Source organism: Diadema antillarum, unplaced genomic scaffold, assembly GCF_040938485.1.
Source record: "Diadema antillarum isolate AM-2024a unplaced genomic scaffold, OU_Dant_1.0 scf00000199, whole genome shotgun sequence".
Classification (NCBI taxonomy): domain Eukaryota; kingdom Metazoa; phylum Echinodermata; class Echinoidea; order Diadematoida; family Diadematidae; genus Diadema; species Diadema antillarum.
The window spans coordinates 616,418-638,078 of NW_027271088.1; the positions used below are offsets into that span (position 1 = coordinate 616,418).

General features: G+C 40.2%; 1 pseudogene; it reads left to right on the forward strand.

Moving 5' to 3' along the window:
• The first annotated feature begins 2,777 nt into the window (after positions 1-2,777).
• On the forward strand, positions 2,778-17,104 carry LOC139723744 (uncharacterized; annotated as a pseudogene).
• The last annotated feature ends 4,557 nt before the right edge of the window (positions 17,105-21,661 follow it).

Here is a 21,661-nt window from a genome sequence, read left to right on the forward strand (position 1 = left end):
TTATTAGCATTTTTTTTCTTGAAAGTTTGCAAAGGAACAATTTCTAGAGTTAATGCAATATAGATATATTGTTTGATTTTAAACATGATCTTCAATTTATGTACACATTTGTTGACTTTTCTTTCTGAAATTACCATTTTTTTAAGCAAAATGATTATGAACATGGCAGCCATTTTGGCATATGGCGGCCATGGCCGTTGAGGGCAGTATTATAACAATCTGATACAAATATTTATTTCAAACATAATTTTCAAATTGTGTGCAAAATGTTATTGACTTTTCCTTTCGTGAAATCAGGAAATAAAAGATAATAGAATCCATGGTGGCCATTTTGAAAATGGCTGTAATGGCCATTGAGGGCGCTATTTACAATAATGTAATACATAAGCGCAAGATATATTTCAAACGAAATTTTTAAATTGAGTGCAAGATCTCACTGACTTTTCCTTCTAGAATTAGTAAATTCGGAGAAAAGGGTGGTATTTATGGCAGCCAATTTTAAACATGGCTGCCTTTGGCGCTGAGGGCGCAATTTGCGATGGTCCAACATCTAAATATATTTTGAATTTTATTTTCCACTCGTTTGCAAAATCTTGTTGATTTTCCCTTCTGAAATGTTTAATTTTTTTGCAAAAAATTGCATTTATGGCGACCATTATATTTTATTAAAAAATGGCTGCCATGACCGTTAGGGGGCGCAATTTACGATGGCCCAATATCTAAATTTATTTCAAATGTTATATCCCACTCGTTTGCAAAATCTTATTGATTTTCCCTTCTGAAATGTGTAAAATTTATGAAAACTTGCATTTATGGCGGCCATCTTGAAAAATCCCTGCCATGGCCGTTGAGGGCGCAATTTGCGATGGCCCAATATCTAAATTTATTTCGAATGTTATTTCCCACTCATTTGCAAAATCTTATTGATTTTCCCTTCTGAAATTTGTAACATTTTACGAAAACTGGCATTTATGGCGGCCATTTTGAAAAATGGCTGCCACGGCCGTTGAGGGCGCTATTTTCGATGGCCCAATATCTAGATTTATTTTGAATGTTATTTTCCACTCGCTGGCAAAATCTTACTGATTTTCCCTTCTGAACTGTGTAATTTTTTTTGCGAAAAATGGCATTTATGGCGACCATTTTGAAAAATGGCTGCCATGACCGTTGGGGGCGTAATTTGTGGTGGCCCAATATCTGAATTTATTTTGAATATTATTTCCCACTCGTTTTCAAAATCTTATTGATTTTCCCTTCTGAAATTTGTAAATTTTACGAAAAATGGCATTTATGGCGGTCATTTTTAGAAATGGCTGCCATGGACGTTGAGGGCGCTATTTTCGATGGCCCAATATCTGAAATTATTTCAAATGTAATTGTCAACATGTGTGCGAAATTTGGTGCTTTTATCATAAAATGCACAATTCCTCTAATTTTTCAAGCTATGCCGCTCCACTATATCAGCTTTGTGTATGTATACACGGCGTGCTAATTAAACAATACAATGCACAGCACGATGCAAAACAATGCCGTCGCACTGTGAACGCCACATTGCACACGAAACGACATACAGTATGTAGTGTCGAGTGTATGTTTACAAATACGAATTACTAGTAGTACCCTGTACGTGTGGATTTGGGAGGTCGAGTGCGCGCTAGCTAGCTGAAAACGTGTGCATGACCAGAAACAAAACATGACCTTTGACATAATCTGCATATTTTCCCCGGTGTTTCACCGAGACAACCTTTCACGCTGGGCGCTCTCGGTGAACCACCGGGTGATTTCCAGTTGAACTATCGGAGTTTACCCAGGACGCTTCTCGGGTAAAAATTGCCCAAAATTTCATCGGTGTTTCACCTAGGCTTCCCCTAGGTTTCAACCGAGTGACCTTTCACACTGCGGGGTTCCCCGGATGCCCCCAGGTGCCCCCGGGGAAGATTTTCTTCAGCGGGAAAGGGGTATTAGGTGGCAGGCGTACATCAAAATCACACACTTGAGGTATGTTATTCAATTATATCACATTCGTTTTCTTTGATTTCCTCTTGCCGCATGATAGAGGGTAATGAAGTTTTCAGAGTTATTTCATTCAAAAGTACAAACAAGTATCATTTCAGATTTAGCATGTATGAATGTAGGCTGCTGTATACATATCCGTTCCATAATGTATAACACCCAGGTTTAGATTCTAACCGGAGTTATCTTCAAGTTCATTCTCCAAGAAATTCCTTTAAAATTCTCGTAAAAAGAAACCACCAGGAATCAATTTAGAATAACGATAAAAGAATCATCGGCACAGCAATAAAGAGTATGGGACTCAGGATGAGAGTTACGAGACAGGACGGGACAGCAAAACACGGCCGACGCCACGTTTTGACAGTGTGTGTGTGTGTGTGTGTGTGTGTGTGTGTTGCGGGGGGGGGGGAGGGGAGTTTATATTTTTGGTACCACTTCCCGGGCTTTCATCAGCTAACAAGCAAAAAAACAAAATAAAACAAAACAAAAAACAAAAAATAAAAAGGCCTTTACCCGCACTTCTAAACCCCAAGCCCCTCAAGCCCCTCTCTTTTTTCTTTTCTGGTGCCACTTCCGGAGAGGAGGAGGCAAGTGGTTATACCCTATGCATACCTATGCATTATCTGAAAAAAAAAGTGGGGGCCGAGCCCCCCCCCCCCCCCCCCCCCCCGTTCGCCGACCCTGCAAAAGGGAAAAAAACATAAAAAACAAAAATAATAAAAAGAAAATATTGTATATTTCAGTTGTAACTATAGACGGACAAGATGACATCAAAAGTAGAAGCTCTGGGCACAGTGTACGAGAAGGACGTTGCAAAAGCACTTGGCAAATATCAAGTTCTTCGCGACTTGGACCTTTTCGTGCTGGACAACTCGATGCGGGAAAGCACCGTAGCGCAACTGCGGGGCCACACCCTGGAGAACAAGTGGGAAATCTATGAAGAGGTGAAAAAGTGCGGCTTTATGCACACCATCGTGGCCTCCTTCTCCCACATGACCCGCGTGGATGATGATTTCGTCAAGCAGCTAAAGGAGCGAGGGGAAAACCCCGATGGTCTCTGGGCCTTCTCCGAGATAACTGCAGGTATTCACTTTTTAACAGCCATGCAAGAATTGTGGTTTTCTTTCTTTTCTTATACAGTATGTTATAATGGCTATTTTAAATATCATTGTTCTATTGTGTGACTTGAAGCACCAAATGAGCTATTATTCAATGAATATCCTGTGGTAGATACTATTACGCCACTTAAAGGAGAAATCTATACCTGCAACTGATTGACAAATTATATTGTTGCGAATCAATTGCGATAGAAACAACTCATAAAGGAAGAATTTCTTCAATTTGAAAAAGCTATATACCTAAAACGCTATGTTTTCTTAGGTTTCCCACCATGATAATTCATATCGTTTTGGCAAATTGAAGAACTGTTCTGTATTCTTGCACTATAAAAACACCGAAAGTCCCCAGATATCGTTTCAAAGTTAGCATCGGTTATTAATAGATTCTGAAAGAGCAGACTCTATTAAAAAAAAAGATTTTAAATGAAATATACCTAAATAAAAATGGACTTACCTGACCCATCTAAATAATGGAAAGAAATTACATTCTCTGGAAATGTGTATACTGATAAAGAAGGCTTTAAAGATTTATGTGATCATGCACGGGCTGTCCTTTCCCAGGGACGCTTAATTCAATGTGGGCGTCAGTTTTGCAGAGAAACTGATATTTTCTTTTGATTAGAGTGTAAAATGTTTTAAGTCTGGAATGATGATACCAGACGAATGCATATCCAAAACACGGATATCAGTGAATTGCAAGATGAATCTACAGTGACAATTTGTATTTCATTGAATGGAACAGAAGCTAACCTCAACATCGATATCATTTCTTACCAAATTGAAATAGCAGATGAGAAGATGGGAAGATGATGGAGATAATACTAATAATGTCAACCACGAGCAAAACATCGTGTTGTTACTCTTAACCCTATCATCGACATAGTATTTTGGAAACAATACTTTTCTTTTTGACAGACAGTTGGGGAGGGTTTGGGACGGGTATATCCCCATGTAACTTTTCCATAGAAGGGAGGTCTTGCAAATTTTCTAGAAAATTAAATGGAATATTTAGGGGAAAATTAAATGGAATACTTAGGGAGTTGTCAACAAAAGAAAGTAGGCCTATACATCTATAAAAGGGAACTGGCGGGGGGAGACTGGAAGGGCACATTGCCCTCCCAAATGAGGGAATATTTTGCATGTTTAGTGGAATTGAAATGACAGATGTGATGTAACGTATGTCCCCCCCCCCCCCAAAAAAAAAAAAAAAAATGCAACGGTGCCCTCCGCAACGGTAGCTTTAAAAATAGTCAATAAATCCAAATGCAATTTCAGGATATGAAACTGTAACTCATTGCCCACATCTTACAGAAAACCCCATTCGATTTGCTTCAGTGATCAAAGAGAAATGAGGAATTTTGTAGAGCATGTCAGAAGTCTCTTCCCTCCAAGTTCTGTCTATTGTGTTCACACATTAATTTGCATTTCCAAGAGCATCCAAGTGCTAAACTTGAAGAATCAAACTCACGACATGCTTTACAACAATCCACATTCCTCTGTAACCGCTTAACCAAATTGAATAGTGTTTTTTTTTTGTTTTGTTTTTTTTTTTGGTTTGTTTGGTTTTTTTTGCAAAATAGAGCTAAGATGTTATATTTTAAGACTCTGGAGTAGCATTTAGACGGTTTAGTCATGTTGGGTGTAAATAGTGCGAAAAGTGGATTGTAATTTTGGGGGGACATGTACACTCTTGATGAAATATAATATTAGGAAATTTGTCAATCTCAAAAGTGCCAAATGGAAAAAGACTAAACAGGTGCGTGTGGAAGGGGGAGGGGGTTACGGTGTACCCCTCTCACGCGAGGGAGATTTTGCATTTTCAGAATTGCACACTTTGGGTGAAGTATTGATAAGATATCGTAAGAACAAAAAACTAATACTTTCTAAGGATGTTTATTTAAAGCTAAAAAAAAAGAAATCTTAATACTTTTTCTTTGGTGTTTGGACAATGAATAGGTGCAAAAGACAAGGCACCAGACACTACAAACGTTCCTCTTGGTATCCGCAAACTGCAACCAACGGGTCTGTACAACGTGATCTTTGAGGTGGACCTGGGCGACTCTGTATATGACTTCAACAGGTTCTCCATAGACAACATGTGCGCACTGCTCAGCAAGTGGAACAACTGGTGCTACGAGAACCTCAGTTCTAAGGCCAAGGTGATGTTCAATTTCAGAGATATAGGCGACGTGATGCCTAAACACTCTGTCAGACTCTTTAAGGTGGTATCCTTCTTTGCCCAACTGCCGCCAAATCGACGTCCTTTTGGGATCGTGTTTGAGGAGCCCATGGGTAAAGCCCTGCCCGAGGAGTGCGGCATGTGGGCGCGGTACATCCGCAAAATCATGGACGACAACGGGTGGAAGGGACATCTGCTGGTTCACGTCCATGAAAAGTATGGCAACTGTGATACAACTGTGCTACAGGTGAGTTGAAAATCAACAAATCGGTACAGATGAAAGTGTGATAGACTTCTTCTCGGAGAAATGCTTGAGAGGAACAAATTAATCCTAACACTAATAAATGTTGCATGCAAGGTTCATCAGCTAGACTCATCTCATCTACCTATCTATCATAGTCAAGCAAAAAGACGATTTCCAGGTAACGGTTACTTAACCATTTCTTTCATTATTTCCTGGTTTTGAGTAGATATCCGACTTGACTGAACTGAACCTGGGTACGCATCCGGTGAATACATGGATAAGATCTGCGCATTGCGGCCGGATTGCGAGATACCGCAGTCCAGTCATGATGTCTTACACAAACTGATCCGTCTGATGGGTATATTACATAGACCCATCCGAGACCCATCTATCCATAATGAATTTCATTAGCTCCTAAATTGTAGCGTAATGTCCTTCATAATCATCTTTTTTTTTTAAGCCAAGTCAACCAGCATAAGCGGAAACAAGCATAAAGCTCAACACACCCACGCCACCAGCGTAGAATCCTTGAAAGGGACCGTTGTTCAGAGGACTGTATTGCAAGAAAATAAAAAACAACAACAATTTTTGTGAAGAGATATTCTTTTTAAAAAGCAACGTGACTTATCGATGTGGAGGCCTAATGAAAATTTAATGGAATCAACGCCTTATCTTGCAGTATAACTCTGTATTCAACAACAGTCTACTGTAACGCAATAAATCATACTAAACACGTCTTGTACAATCAACTGCTCTGCCGCTGTTGAGATGTCTTCTTCCACATCTTGAAATCTTAAGCTCGTAAAGACCGAACAAAGATGAAAAAGATGAAATCAGTGTTGTGCTGCGAATTTGTTTCCTTGTGCATCCATTATCATGATAACATAATATAAGTTTTCCACGTCTGTCAATGTCTGTCAGTCATGAGGTGAAGATTAAAAAAAGAATTCTCTCCGATTCCAAACCCAGGCTCTAATGGATGGTGCGAACGGCGTCTGGGCCAGCGTTTGTACGGAGGGTGCTGCAATTGGTCATGCTTCAACCTGTGTCACCTTGATGAATCTCATTCGCCTCGGCAACAAGAAGGTCCTCAAGAAGTATAACTGCACCTACCTTCGCCAGGCCGCCGTCAACGTCACCAAAATCACAACAGGGAAAGACCCACATATCAAGCAGCCGATTTTCGGAGCGCGCGCCATCGATTTCGTCTTTACCCTGCAGCCTGAAGATTTCGACTTGGCCAGATTCTTCGGTGAGAAGGCGCCCGTGAGGATTACCACCATGGCCAGCAAGGAGATGATCCGTCACCGATTAGTTAATCTCTTTGGAGATAATCCCCAGTTCACCTTGGAATTGGCCAACAAGATGAAGAAGCTGATTCTTGAAGATTTGAGGGCTGGCAGGTGAGAGAACCCACTGCGAAGTTAATAGTTATGAAGAAAATCAATTTGTTGAGTACATTTTTACAGTCTAATTGAAGAACCAGTGTTTTCCAGGGGCGTCACCAGCTTTTTTTCAAGGGGGGTGCGTTTTGACCCCAGTGTAACGAGATTTTTTTTTTTTTTGACAGACTTCTGGAATATAGGAAGCTCTCAATCCCCAGACTATTCCCAACTATACTGTTGTTGGGGAAACCATGGAGCTACTAACAGAGATTTACGCCTGTTAGTAGCTCCATGTAGTAGAGCAGATAAGCCGAAAAATTGTGCAAAGTTTGACTAAAGCATGAAACTTTCACCAGTGTTAGTACATGTTATCAGATTCATTTTAAGATCGGGAGGTAAGTCTGAATTGACCTCTGATGACCTCCAAAGGTCAATGACCTCAAAATTTGATAGAAATTGATATTTTGCGTCATTGATTAATGTTCAATATGGTAATGATGTACTAAAAACTCATTTTTGTTACAGTGGAATTGTCTTCATGTTCCATAGAACCCTGACAGGTTTCTACCTTTGACCTCCGATGACCTCCAGAGGTCAATGACCTCAAAATTTGATAAAAATTGATACTTTGCATCATTGATTAATGTTAAATAATATGGTAATGATGTACTAAAAACTCATTTTTGTTACAGTGGAATTGTCTTCATGTTCCATAAATCCTTGACAGGTTTCTACCTTTGACCTCTAATGACCTCCAGAGGTCAATTATTGACCTCAAATTATCAGAATTTTGATATTTGGTGCAATTGGTTGATGATAAACATAACGATGTCCTAAAAATTCATTTGTGTTACAACTGAATCGTTTTCCTATTCCTCAGATCAAGGGAAATTATTTACATGTCTCTGCCTTTGACCTCTGAGGACTGTGACAAGTCAATGACCTCAAAATATCAAAATATCGATATTTGATGTATATTCAATGGTTAACTGTATACCTGGTGTGCAATCATGCATTATGCTATTAGCATTTATACTACACTGTACAAGAAGTGTCTTCTCATTCCACAGAACATTGGTCATTACCCTGTGTATATCCAACTTTGACCTCTAAGGACAATGTGAGGTCAGACTTTTAGAATATCACTAAAAATTTGTGTAGGATTGCGAATATTGATGTTTGGCTTCATTGGTTTAATCCTAAATGTTTAATCATGTACAAATCATGCCTTGACATTATAATCAAAGTATGTATGCACATTCCACAAAGCATCGGTTCATAGTAACAGGTCTCAGGAATGTGAGCGGTCAATTACTTCATAAATGAAGCTTACGTGTCTTCAGTGATGGCAGTGACCTCAAATATAATATTTATGTTTGGGTTAGTTATGCAGACTAGCTTGCATGAAATTATGTGCAACATTATCCAATTTGCACTGGACAAAATTTGTACGCTTAAACATGGAAGGTGGGGAGAGGAGTACCATATTTTGGGTTGATGCTTAATAGTTTGTGAACAGGCATATGGCAAAGTCCCTTGAACTGGATGAAAGGGTGACACTGGAGATGCTAACCAGAAAACAACAGGCCCACCTCATCAGATGTACGTCACGAGTCAAACAACCCGAGTCGTACAGCCCATGAGTTACGCAGTCCACGAGTCATACATCCCGTGACCTAAATACTATACTAGTAGATGAACAAGGTCAATGAGCTCGACATAAAATATAATAGGCCCACAAGCTGTGCGGTCCGCGAGCTCGACACTCGAGGAAAACAAGGCCCACGAGATTAATATATGTATTACATCAGAAAGCTTAATCTATTCAGTGTAGGTCTTGTGGACCTCCCCCTCCCCCCATGTGTCGGACTCTTATGGGCCTGGTTTGCCTAAGTGTCACGCTCATGGGCAATGCTACCTAGGTTCGAGCTGGCGGGCCTGTGTTGGTCAGTGTCAAGCTCGTGGGCTGTATGGTTTCGGTGAATGACTCATGGTCCTGGAGCATACAGTGACGTCATGGACCATCTGGAAAGCGACATACTGTGAGGCATAACATGCATTCCACATGAAGCAACCCTGTGTCTTGCAACTTGCTATTGTCATCCAATTAAGTTTGGGTCATTACATCAGGAAATTTTGGGCATTTTTTCAATGACCTGTTTAGGAACCTCATTTCCAAATAGGAGTGGAACTACTATTTACTCTAATTGTCTTCTTTATGCCCGATACTCCTTAACACTTGGGCCTGGCCAAGAGTTGTGCCCCCATGCCCAAATATTGGTTGTTTCCAATATGCCGCCATCCGGTTTGCATCCAATGTGTGAATCAGGGTACGCTGGCAGCGGGTAATATCACCTGCATGATCCGGTTAAGACTCTCTGCCAGCAAGTGATGATTCAGTGTAACCTGCTGAAATTGGTCTAGATCTATACCCTCGATCTCTTTCAAGACAGGGCAGCATCTGCGTCTTCAGTGAAGCACGCGATCGGCACACAGATCTCCTCCACGACTAAACTGGATAGACATCCTGAGGTCAGACCAGCGTTCTTAAAGGTGCACAGCCACTGTATGCGATCATCAGAGTCTTCCAATGGCAATATCTAAACAGTTTGGGTGAAGGCAAGCTTGTCTCTATGATGAGTGCATTGCACATAGAGTACAGGATGCACGAGATGATAAGAAAGCTTCTTTTTGACTCGCGGGATAGGCTAGAAGCCTTTCTCAGGCAGAGGTTCTGAATTATCGGGTCGTGCTCAGTCTGCACACAGTGAGCTGTTTGTTTGTTTGTTTGTTTGTTAATTTCCATCTGCGAAGATGGCTGGATAGCCCATATTTAGCTACGTTAAAGGGGAAGGCTAGTAACTGATCAGTGGGAATCAGTGGAAATGCTGGGAGATGATTGTTCCAATCCTTATGGGATTCATTCAAGAGTTCATTGTATATCTATTGTTGGGTGAAAATGATTTGCTTCAGAATGGTCTCATATTCAAGTAATGTGCAGTTTAATGCTTCCAGGTTAGCGTCCCTAGCTGGTCAGTGACGGAGCATTAATCTGCACATTACTTGAATATGAGACCGTTCTGAAGCAAATCATTTTCACACAACAATAGATATACAATGAACTCTTGAATGAATCCCATAAGGATTGGAACAATCATCTCCCAGCATTTCCACTGATTCCCACTGATCAGTTACTAGCCTTCCCCTTTAAGCTGGTCTTCCATGGGGTCCAGTTGGATGTGAGGTGGGACCATTTCACCAGGTTAGACACCCTGCTCTTTGCGATGAATGAATGAAGCGGGATCTTTTACGTGCATGAGTTATTACTCTTTCATACACGGGACCTCCATTTTATGTCCTATCCGAGGGACAGAGTGTTTTGCCTCTTGCTAGAGGGGACGGTATGTTTACACACAACATTGCTCAGTCCAGACTCGGGTTCGAACCCGGGCCGCGTGATCGTGAGGCAGACGCGCTACCGACTGAGCCAACTCACCGCCCTGACAGCTGAATACCATATCAAGTATACGTGTGTAATGATTGTGTGTAATGATATGGGAAAAATGAATGGAAAAATCAAAGTACATGTTTATGTATTCTACGTGGAATCTGTTCCTGTCTGTTGTCTTGGAAGAAATGCATCAATCTTGCAATGCTGTTGTTTACTATTTTCCCTCTCCATCACAAGTATATAATTATGGAACGTGTTGATCAAAGTTTTTGTGATGTCGGAAAATGCCGGGCTGTATTGCATGTGGCCTATTGAAGGTGGCCTTCAATTTGTTTTTCACAGTATTATTGGCATGTTTAACAGACTGTAACTCACCAAGATGCCTCTTGAAATGTTTTGAAAAACTTCTGCTTGATTTTTCATGAGCGGATGATTATCAGTTGTCTTTCTGCTTTTTCATCTTGTGTGAAACAAAGTATTGTTTCTCTTCAAAAGATAGCGTGCCAATTAATCTGCACTTACTGTTGGTGCTCTATCGGCCCTATAAGACATTCAAACCCACCTTCTTCCTAGAAATCCGTAGGCGTTGTGGTGTGGAACAGGATCTGAACATCTCTCATGAAGCAAGACTTCTCTTTTCTTTTCTTTTCTCCACTAACAATATGAAACAAAGATATCCGTAGGCGTTGTGGTAAAAAGACGTGGTAGAGCGAGACTTCTCTTCTCTTTTCTTTTCTTTTCCCCACTAACAAACAAGTTTAGCAGGAAACACAGAAGCATTCGCACGTACTGTTAACATTTCCCATCACATGCTTTTAACATCGGAATTTTCATGTACACATTTTGCCTGGAAAAGAATTACCAAGAACTTTTCAACATAATACATGTTCAAAAGAAGCCATTTAGTTCATATATAATTTACTCGACAGAGTGATTTATAGGGGCCTACTTATCACTGTCCACGTACTCGAACAGTTTTCGCTAAAGATACAAGTATGTTTACAAGACTGCAAACAGTAGAATGATTTGCCCCTTAACATATCAGACTACTACATCTCTTGGAATGTCTTCAAACGTAAATGAAAGTCATTCCTCTTAAATGATTACTCTCGGTCGACGAATGAGGTCCTCGTCTGCATGTCATTGTCGATCTCGTCAGTGTGACTGGGCCGTCCGTTGAGCGGTCTGCCGTCACGCTCTCAGTAGGCCTATTCTCTTCGTCACCATCACTCTCCACTTTGTATCAGTCTGACAGGGCGCTTCAACATCTCCATCTCCGATAACACCAGTTGACTATTTGGAGTTTGTAATTGCACTCCAAATTGGCGTAAACTAGAGTTTTGTGTTATCGTGACTCATAGTTTTTCCTACTGTCCTGCTGCTCGCCGGTTCAGTCATGACAGTCAGATCCTCATCACATTCACAGCGTAGGTCGATGGTGCATTCAGCGTCGATAAAGATTAGTTGGTTGACTTGGAGGAGGGGGGGGGGGGCATGATGTACCAAGAAAGTAGAACTCCTGACTTTATCTCTGTGGTCTCCAACTATTCTCAAAGTTCCTGAAAATTCTCTCAAAATCCTCAAAACTCTGCAGCCTTTGCTTCACTAAATAGCGTGAAGCCGCTCCCACTGTGCTTGCCACTCTAACTGATTTCTCGGCTGAGACATGTTTTTTTTTTTTTTTTATAACTAATTTACTAACAAACTTCCTTTCCCTAAAGCATTTCATTGGCTCAATCTTATATCGGGGTGTGGCGTTCACTAGAAATTAATTCCTTACTGGTCAAATGTTCAATTTGCTCCTTCTATTCGTTTCTGTGAAAACTCAATTTTCTATGATTCATCTCATTTTCTGATTAACTCGCCCACTGTCTTTTAGTTTCTTCATTCACTTGTTCTCTGTAACCACTGGTAAAGACTTTATTGTTTCTTGGATATCAAAATGATAAATCAAATGAATATTAGTGTCCTTATGGCAACCAGCGTCATCGTTGTTCTGGGTCATTATCCCTGAATTTGTCTTTGGAGTTCCTGTTTGACCCACTCCACTAAACAATAAATGCTAAAATAGAGGGATAAATTCTGACAGGAGGACCACCTTCCAGCTCAGACTCAGAGGGTCATTTATGTTTGGGGATTAGAGGGCAAAAACACGTCATCACGTCATTCTCCGTAATTTGACGCGGGGCTTTGGGGATGGAGAGTGCTGACCACTAGCGGGGAAAGTAGCCAACATCAAACTTATAAATTCCTATGACCATAGACTTTTCTTGGAAGAGGTGGTTTTGACCCCCCCCCCCCCCAAAAAAAAAGAAAAGAAAAGAAAGGAAATAGCTGGAAGGAAGATAAACGGTTTCATAAACTGCAAGAAGGGGAAAAGACTGAGCATAATTGACCTCACAGGGTGTCTAGGAAAAAGACTGCAGTGTTCTGTTTTCTTTTACTCTCTATCCTATTCTATTCTATCTATTCTATTCTATTCTATTCTATTCTTTATCATAAACATGTGCTAGTAGCTATCTGGGCTACAATTGTGTCTGTTTTGTACATCCTCTAAAGGTCACCTGAGGTCAAAGGTAGAGCCCTATCTGTGCTCTTTGGAATAATGAAGACAATTTCTTGTAAAACAGGTATGCTTGTTTTGTACACCTTAACCATGGTTATCATTAACTAATGACACTACAGATCAATATTATGATATTTTGAGGTCATTGACCTCTAAAAGGTCACCAGAGGTCAGAGTTAGAACCTGTCTTTGCTCTTTGGAATATAAAGACAGTTTCATTGCAAAACAGATATGCTTCTTTTGCACATCTTAACCATGTTTATCATTAACTAATAACATCACAGATCAATATTATGGTATTTTGAGGTCATTGACCTCTAAAGGTCATCAGAGGTCAAAGGTAGAAACCTGTCAATGCCTGTGGAATCAGAAGATTTGTAGTACAAATGCATATTTAGTGCAGCGTAACCAAGATCTAAGCCTATCATTCACAAATGCCTCCAAACATCAATATTCTGATATTCAAAGTTCATTGACCTCTGGAGGTCATCAGAGGTCAAATCAGACTTACCTCCCGATCTTAAAATGAATCTTATGGTATGTACTAACACTGGTAAAAGTTTCATACTTTAGTCAAATTTTGCACAATTCTCATGATTTTGAGGGCTTAACCGCTCTACTAATGGGGAAACCAAGCGGGGAAAGGGCACCGGCGTAGCTTCATCGGGGGGGGGGGGGGGGGGGGGTGTTAGTATGCGAGGGAGCGAGCAGGGGGGGGGGGGAGGGTGTGGAGGTGGCCGTTGTCCCCCTCCCACGGTGAGAATTTTTGCATTTTGATGTTGTAAACGGTGCAATTTGATGCAGGGGTTGTCCCCCTATAAATGGATTATAGAATTACGGTGTGAAACGACAAATTACTGGCAGCAATATCGGGAGAATGGCTTAACGATTACATGCGAGCGAGCGGAGCGAGCGAGCTTTAAAATGTTGACATTTTACAGTCCAAAAACTGTCGTTTGTAGCCATATTTTTTTTGCTTTGGAAATTAAGGGGGGCGTACCGGGCGCAACTGCTGGCAATTACTGGCAGCAACATCAGGTGAATGGCATAACGATTAAATGCGAGTAAGCGAAGAGAGCGAGCTTGACAATTTTGACATTTTTACAGTAAAAAAACTACCATTTGGAGCTATATTTTTTCGCTTTGGAAATAAAGGGGGGAGGGCGCACCGGGCGCAACTGCCGGCAATTACTGGCAGCAACACCAGGAGAAATGCATAACAATTAAATGCGAGCGAGCTATGTATGCTATATTTTTTCGCTTTGGAATTTAAGGGGGCACATCGGGCGCAACTCCTAGCAATTACTGGCAGCAATATCAGGAGAGCATAACGATTACATGCGAGCGAGCGGAGCGAGCGAGCTTGTAAATTTTACATTTTACAGTCCAAAAGCTGCCGTTCTTAGCCATATTTTTTTCGCTTTGGAAATCAAGGGAGGGGGCGCACCGGGCGGAACTACTGGCAATTACTGGCAGCAACATCAGGTGAATTGCATAACGATTAAATGCGAGCGAGCGAAGAGAGCGAGCTTAAAAATTTTACATTTTACAGTCCAAAAACTGCCGTTCTTAGCCATATTTTTTCGCTTTGGAAATTAAGGGAGGGGGCGCACCGGGCGGAACTGCTGACAATTACTGGCAGCAACATCAGTTGAACTGCATAACGATTAAATGCGAGCGAGCTTGAAAATTTTACATTTTACAGTCCAAAAACTGCCGTTCTTAGCCATATTTTTTCGCTTTGGAAATTAAGGGAGGGGGCGCACCGGGCGGAACTGCTGGCAATTACTGGCAGCAACATCAGTTGAATTAAATAATGATTAAATGCGAGCGAGCTTGAAAAATTTACATTTTACAGTCCAAAAACTGCCGTTCAATAGCCATATTTTTTCGCTTTGGAAAATAAAGTGGGGGGGGGGGGGTGGAGCGCATGCCACCGGGCGCAACTGCTGGCAATTACTGGCAGCAACATCAGGTGAATTGCATAACGACTCAATACGAGCGAGCGAAGAGAGCGAGCTGGAAAATTTTGACATTTTACAGTAGAAAAACTGTAGCTATATGTAGCTATATTCTTTCGCTTTGGAAATTAAGGGGGCGCACCGGGCGCAACTGCAGACAGATGACTGGCAGTAACATCATGGGAACTGCATAAAGATTAAATGCGAGCGAGCTTTAAAATTTTGACATTTTACAGTCCCAAAACTGCCGTTTGAAGATATATCTTTTTTGCTTTCGAAGGGGGGCGCACCGGGCGCAACTGCTGGCAATTACTGGCAGCAATATCAGGAGAATTTAAATGCGAGCGAGCGGAGCGAGCGAGCTTGAAAATTGTGACATTTTACAGTCCCAAAACTGCCGTTTGTAGCTATATTTTTTTTTTGCAGTAAGGGGGGGGCGCACCGGGTGGAACTGCCGGCAATTACTGGTAGCAACTTCAGGAGAATGGCATTACGACTAAATGCCAGCGAGCGGAGAGAGCGAGCTTGAAAATTTTGACATTTTACAGTCCAAAAACTGCCGTTTGTAGCTACACTTTTTCGCTTTGGAAATTAAGAGGGGGCGGGGGGGGGGGGACGCCTGGTGCGCCCCTCCCTCTGGATCCGTCACTGGTAGTCAAGGGTGTCGGTTTATGTTCATGACTGGGGGAGGTATGACCAGCGAGGTGGCGTCGAAGTGACCAAGCATGGGAAGGATGTCCAAAATCTATCTAAATAGTAAACACTGTATAGAATACACTTGTACCAGAGTAGATATATATAAAATCAGTGCTGCAAGAACCAGGGGTGCGAATTGTTTTTGCCCACGATTTTTTTTTTTTCCTCGATGCAAAATTTCAAAAAAAAATAGATTAAAAAAAAATATCATTCAGGGTCCGGCGTTGAGGTTGCTCGCAGACTGATTTGGTTTTTTTTTGTTGTTGTTGTTGTTGTTGTTTTTTTTTTTGGTCTGAAGGGGGGTGCGTTCGCACCCAACGCACCCCCCCCCCCCCCCTGGTGACGCCCATGGTTTTCTATCATAAATTTCCTCTAGATCTTTTCTGTCCGCTCATAGAAGTAAAGTTATACCCTACATAAATGATTCTGATTATTTCATGAAGATGTTGTGTCATGTAAGATCGTGTTATAGTGCCCTAATTCAGTATGAATAAAGTTAGAAAGCGTACTGCCATTTGAAGCTCTTTGACATACAATGTACCTGCCAATCTTCACATAATTATCAAGGTTTATAGTAATGTGCTGTTTTATCAAATCATTTCACTTTCTGACGTTTTACTCTCTTGATTTCCTATTCCTTTAATAGTCACAGTAGGCCTACATAATATTTGAAGCACTCTGTGATATTTTCAATTCTTTCATAATTATCATGGTTTAATCATATCATTTGAGATGTTTTATCCCATTACTGTATCTTTTACGCTTTTCCTTATATTTTTCGGGTCACGAAATTTCATTTGCGGGCATTCGGAAATTGTACTTTTGATGATTTTAATGCAATTTGATTATGAAACTTTGTTGATGTCGAGCCTTGATATATAATTCTATAATGATAATAATAATCATTATTATATATATATATATATATTTAATATATATAATATATTCATATATATATATATATATATATATTATATTCATATATCCATAGCATCCACAATATAGTAAATACACAAGCATTTTTTGTTTTCACAATATGGCAGGAAGGAAGAGTACATGAGTATGGTGGGTCTGGCCTTGCTCTTCGATCGGGCTGGAGGAAGTCTGGACGAGAGGATGAGAGATGCCATAGATCAGTTTCAAGTAAACAGCCCACATGCCAAGAACCTGCTGGCTAAAGTCCGCGAGATTTGGGATGAATGAGACCTCACGGAAGAAGCGAAAGGCGACGACATGCTGCAGTTCGACTCTTTCTACAACGGCTTCATGGCACCCTACTTCTCCTGCTATCGCTGTTCCGACACCAAGAAGGCCCTTTCCGCCATCGATATGGACAAGGATGGCATGGTAGATTGGAACGAATTTGAGACGTACTTGAAATGGGCGATCTATGAGTACCCGAACATCAGTAATGTGGAAGAGTTGTTTGACATCACTTTCCGGAAAGGCCTTATCCCCGCCATGCAAGACGAATTTCTGAAAACTACTTGAGGAAAACGTCCTCATAACAGATATTCACCTACTAGCCAACGCAGGATGGTTTCTTTTTTTCGGGTTGTTTGTCAAATGATACAATACTGTATATACGCATGCGATATATGCAGAACATGTATTACTTGAATTATTGTCACATCATCAATATAATTATAACACTGACGCATTTATGTTCATTATACATTTATATGATATATTTACTATTGTCATTTAGTTTGATCCATTTCGCTTTTTAATCAGATGTAGCAAATCTAGGTACAATAAAGGGAACTATAAGAACTTATCGAAGATGATCTACATGTATTTTGTTAGGACTGCGCTCCCAAAGATCTCAGGAACTCGTTCATGATGTCTACACGACGAATACACATAAGTACCTCTGCCTGTACAGCAGCATGTTGCTTAAAGCGATACTTTGATGGCAGCTTCAGTGATGGATTCATCAGTTCTCACATCCAACAATATTCTTGGTGCCATCACATCTTATGCAGTAGGTGCTTGAAAATATCTTCGACAAAAGCACAGGGGGCAAGATGGATTGACACAAGTGGCGTGCTTGATGAGGACGCTCCAGCGACAGTCAAACGTCGATGACGTCATCTTGATGTGGAAGAGTTGTTGGACATAACGGATTGTTACCTTCCGGAAAAAAGGAAACATTTCCGGCCATGCAAGGTGAATTTCTTAGGCGACCTATACATTCCAACCTCAAGATTTGCAGACGTGATTTATTCTTAGCATTCATCAACTGTGTAGATGTTTGCAATTACATACAACATAATTGATCGTTGAATTTCAATCATAAAGTTGCAAAAGCTCCCTCACCCGGCCCCATTCTATAGACTTTGTACACTTTTGAGATTGACAAATTCTCGGGTATTTCATCAAAATGTGTGCATCATTTACAAAATTCAAAAGTTTCTCATATGAGAGGGCAATATTCTCTTCTAGGTAATCTTTCCAATGCTCTATTCCCCTACACAGATTTAGAACATTTTTTTTTTTTTGATTGGCAATTTCAAAAATACTCAAATAAAATGTGTATTAATATCATGGGGTTTTTTTATTGCTACAACAGATTATCGGATCGATTATTACCACCTCTCTCTCTCTCTCTCTCTTATATCAATCTCTCTCTATCATTTGGAATATAGCAATTTCCTGCTCCACTCAAGATAGCAAAAGTTATCCCTGTGTACATGTATTAGTAATTACAGACCCATTTCTTTGTTACCCACCTTCTCTAAAATACTGGAAAGATTTATGAAGAGAGATTTGACAGTTTTCTGACCAAATACAATTCATACATTTCATTTCACTTTTGTACGTACACATCTCGCGCGTGTGCGTATTATGCATGAGCTTGTATACTCATGCTCGTGTATGTGAGGACTGTTGCCGATCAACCCTCCCCCCCCCCCCCCAACTCCTCGGTACGGATTTACTACTTACTTAATACAAGGACCCTAGAACCCTTATTCTTTTTTGTAAGTAAGCAATTATACTCTGAATAGATATAGGTTTCCCTGTCAATATCATACTTTTGTCATATTAATTAATTAATTAATTAATGTGCATTCAAACACACAACAAAATCTGTGGGCATTCAAATTCAGAATCCGAGCGATCAATATTTCCTTCGAGAGCTTCTTTCCGTCAAATCAAATTTACGCATGTGCGTGCAATTTTCGAAAACAAGAAGCTCATCAGGACGGTCGCGTGGATTTGAATGCACGGGTAGGGAATGCAGTGCTTGCATTTGGAAATTCATTTCAAGGTTATCTATATCTCAATTAATACAATCATTTTGGTATACATTGTACTCGGTTTGCGGTTCGCCATGTGTAGTCCGTAGAAGGACTGTTGGAATGACAGGAGAAAAGAAGAAAGAAAGTCGGATAAGAGGTAAGAATTGAGTGAGAGTATTCTTTCTGGCAATCTGGAGTGTGTGTATTCCTGAAAAGGACTGTGAACCGAAGATATATATAGAAGAGCTTGAGTCCTTTCTCAAGCTCTTCTATCTCTTCGGTTCACAGTCCTTCTCTTCGGTTCACAGTCCTTTTCAGGAATACACACACTCCAGAAAGAATACTCTCACTCAATTCTTACCTCTTATCCGACTTTCTTTCTTCTTTTCTCCTGTCATTCCAACAGTCCTTCTAAGGACTTAATGATGAACCGCAAACCGAGTATATCCCATGTACAACACCATGCAAACGCCTTCCCTCAAAAAAAAAAAAAAAATCATTTCGATATAGGAAATAGTTTTTGTTTTGCTTTGTTTTGATTTGTTTTGTTTTGTTTTGCTTTGTTTTGTTCTGTTTTGGTTTGGTTTGGTTTTTTTTCTAAGAAGGAGGTATGGGGTGAGGATAGGGGAGGGGGAGGGGACGAACGTTTTCATAAGTTAAGCACACACAGGTATACGAAACCCAGATAGACTCAAATCTTTGTCATGATTGTGTTGTGTTTATATTTAGTTTTAGTTTTTCATTTCAAGAAATTTTAAATGATAAGGTCTAATTAGCAGTGCATTAAAACAACACAACGACAAATTAAACATACTCCTTGATAACACTGAATTCATGCACTTAGGAAGGACAACGCCCCAACACTATCAAAACAATGCATCAATCTGCAGACAAAGTAGGCCTATGTAAACAGATCTTTCATAGTCTCAAAGTCTCAAGACTTTGAATGACCAACATGATTTCCTTGCAGGCTTGAAAAGAATTTTAATTGCTCATTGCCGAAAGGCATGCTCCTAATTTCGATTTTAATGACGCAAATGAACGGTTTGATTGATTGCTTAAGTAATGAGTTTCAATGACTGGATTTTGAATTTGATTATATTGATTCAGTGCCGCGAGCACTGTTTGTTTGTTTTTTTCCTTGTTTTGTCTTTTGCACATGCATTTTGACGTATAAAGGAATATTACATTACCTCTGTGGCCCTTTTTTATTCACTGGTTGGTACTTTTAGGTAAATTTATTGCACTCGTTTTCTACTGCCTATATGATATTTTACAGAATTGTAGCGTACTTTTTGCTTTTATGTATAATTATGTGATATTAAACTCATATTCTAGCCGTCTTTACCTTTGTAATAAACTTTTTCTGGTGTATCGTTATTTTTTTCGTGCTGGAAACGTGGTACTGACCTCATAGAGATGAGTACACCTAGTATCATGCGGGCACAGATGAGTTTGAGTCATCCATTCTTCGGTCTTGTCCGCCTCGAGATGGCGTTCGAAACCGGCAACCCGGAGAGCTTTGAGTGATTCCTCGCCACAACAGTCGCCCAGTTCAGCAAGATGTTTCCCGATGAAAAAGAAAAAGAAAAAGAAAGGATGATCATCTTGATCTTTGATAACGCTAAGCCATGTGTCACAGCTGAATTTCCATCAGCGTACCCAATTCCTTAAAGGACAAGTTCACCTTCATAAACATAAGGATTGAGAGAATGCAACAATATTAATAGAACACATCAGTGAAAGTTTGAGGAAAATTGGACAATCGATGCAAAAGTTATGAATTTTTAAAATTTTTGTGTTGGAACCGCTGGATGAGGAGACTACTACAGCTTGTGAGTCATATGCGTACAACAGCATAAAGAAAATGTAAAGAAAATTCAACATATTTTCAATTTTTTCGCATAATAATAGAGCACTTGACTTGCCTCTTTCTAAAGGCAGGGGGAATAATATTAGCCATAACATTTGTCGGTAACGAGTCGGGAGAATGTGTACTTTTTTCAAAAGATGAAATTTTGTGAAATTCTCTTTATATTTTCCTTATATTGTTGTACGCATGTGACATCTAAGTTATTCACACACTGCAATAGTCTTCTCATCCAGCGGTTACTGCACAAAAACTTCAAAAATTCATAACTTTTGAACGGATTGTCCGATTTTCCTCAAACTTTCAATGATGTGTTCTACTAATATTGCTACATTCTCTCAATCCTTATGTTTATGAAGGTGAACTTGTCCTTTAAGTCATACAGTCATAGGTATATTGTATACATAAAAGTGTTTACATAAATCTCAGAATGGCCGAAGTCGCTCTTATTATGTAGCCGTGAGAGATTTTCAAACAGAAGTAAAATGAAGTCTCTCATAATTAGTAGGTCTTATGAGCGAAAGGTATTTCTTCAGACTTTCATGAAATGGACCTCAGGTCGTTGAAGCTGTCAATCGATTGAGGTCCAGCGCAGGCTGCTTAGCAGCAGCTGAACCAGCTTATGTCTATCTCCAGGGGGCGTATTTTTTATTTACACGCAAGCCTGTGGCTTTTGGCAATCAAATTCAATAAAACCGCTCGTAAAACGTCTATGCTTACTCCGCTCGGGTTGTGTGCACAGATATTCTGTGGTTGTGTGTTGCGAAGAGTTCTGTGAGTATTTCTGTGGTCTCGCGACGATTCGATTCGTACACGTTCATCAGTGAGTGTGTGCACGGGCTGTGAAAGTTTTGCTCGCCGTGGTAGACCCTCATCCAATAATTACTAGTAGTACGTATAAATACGTATAAAAACGGGTGAGAGTGCGAAAAACAA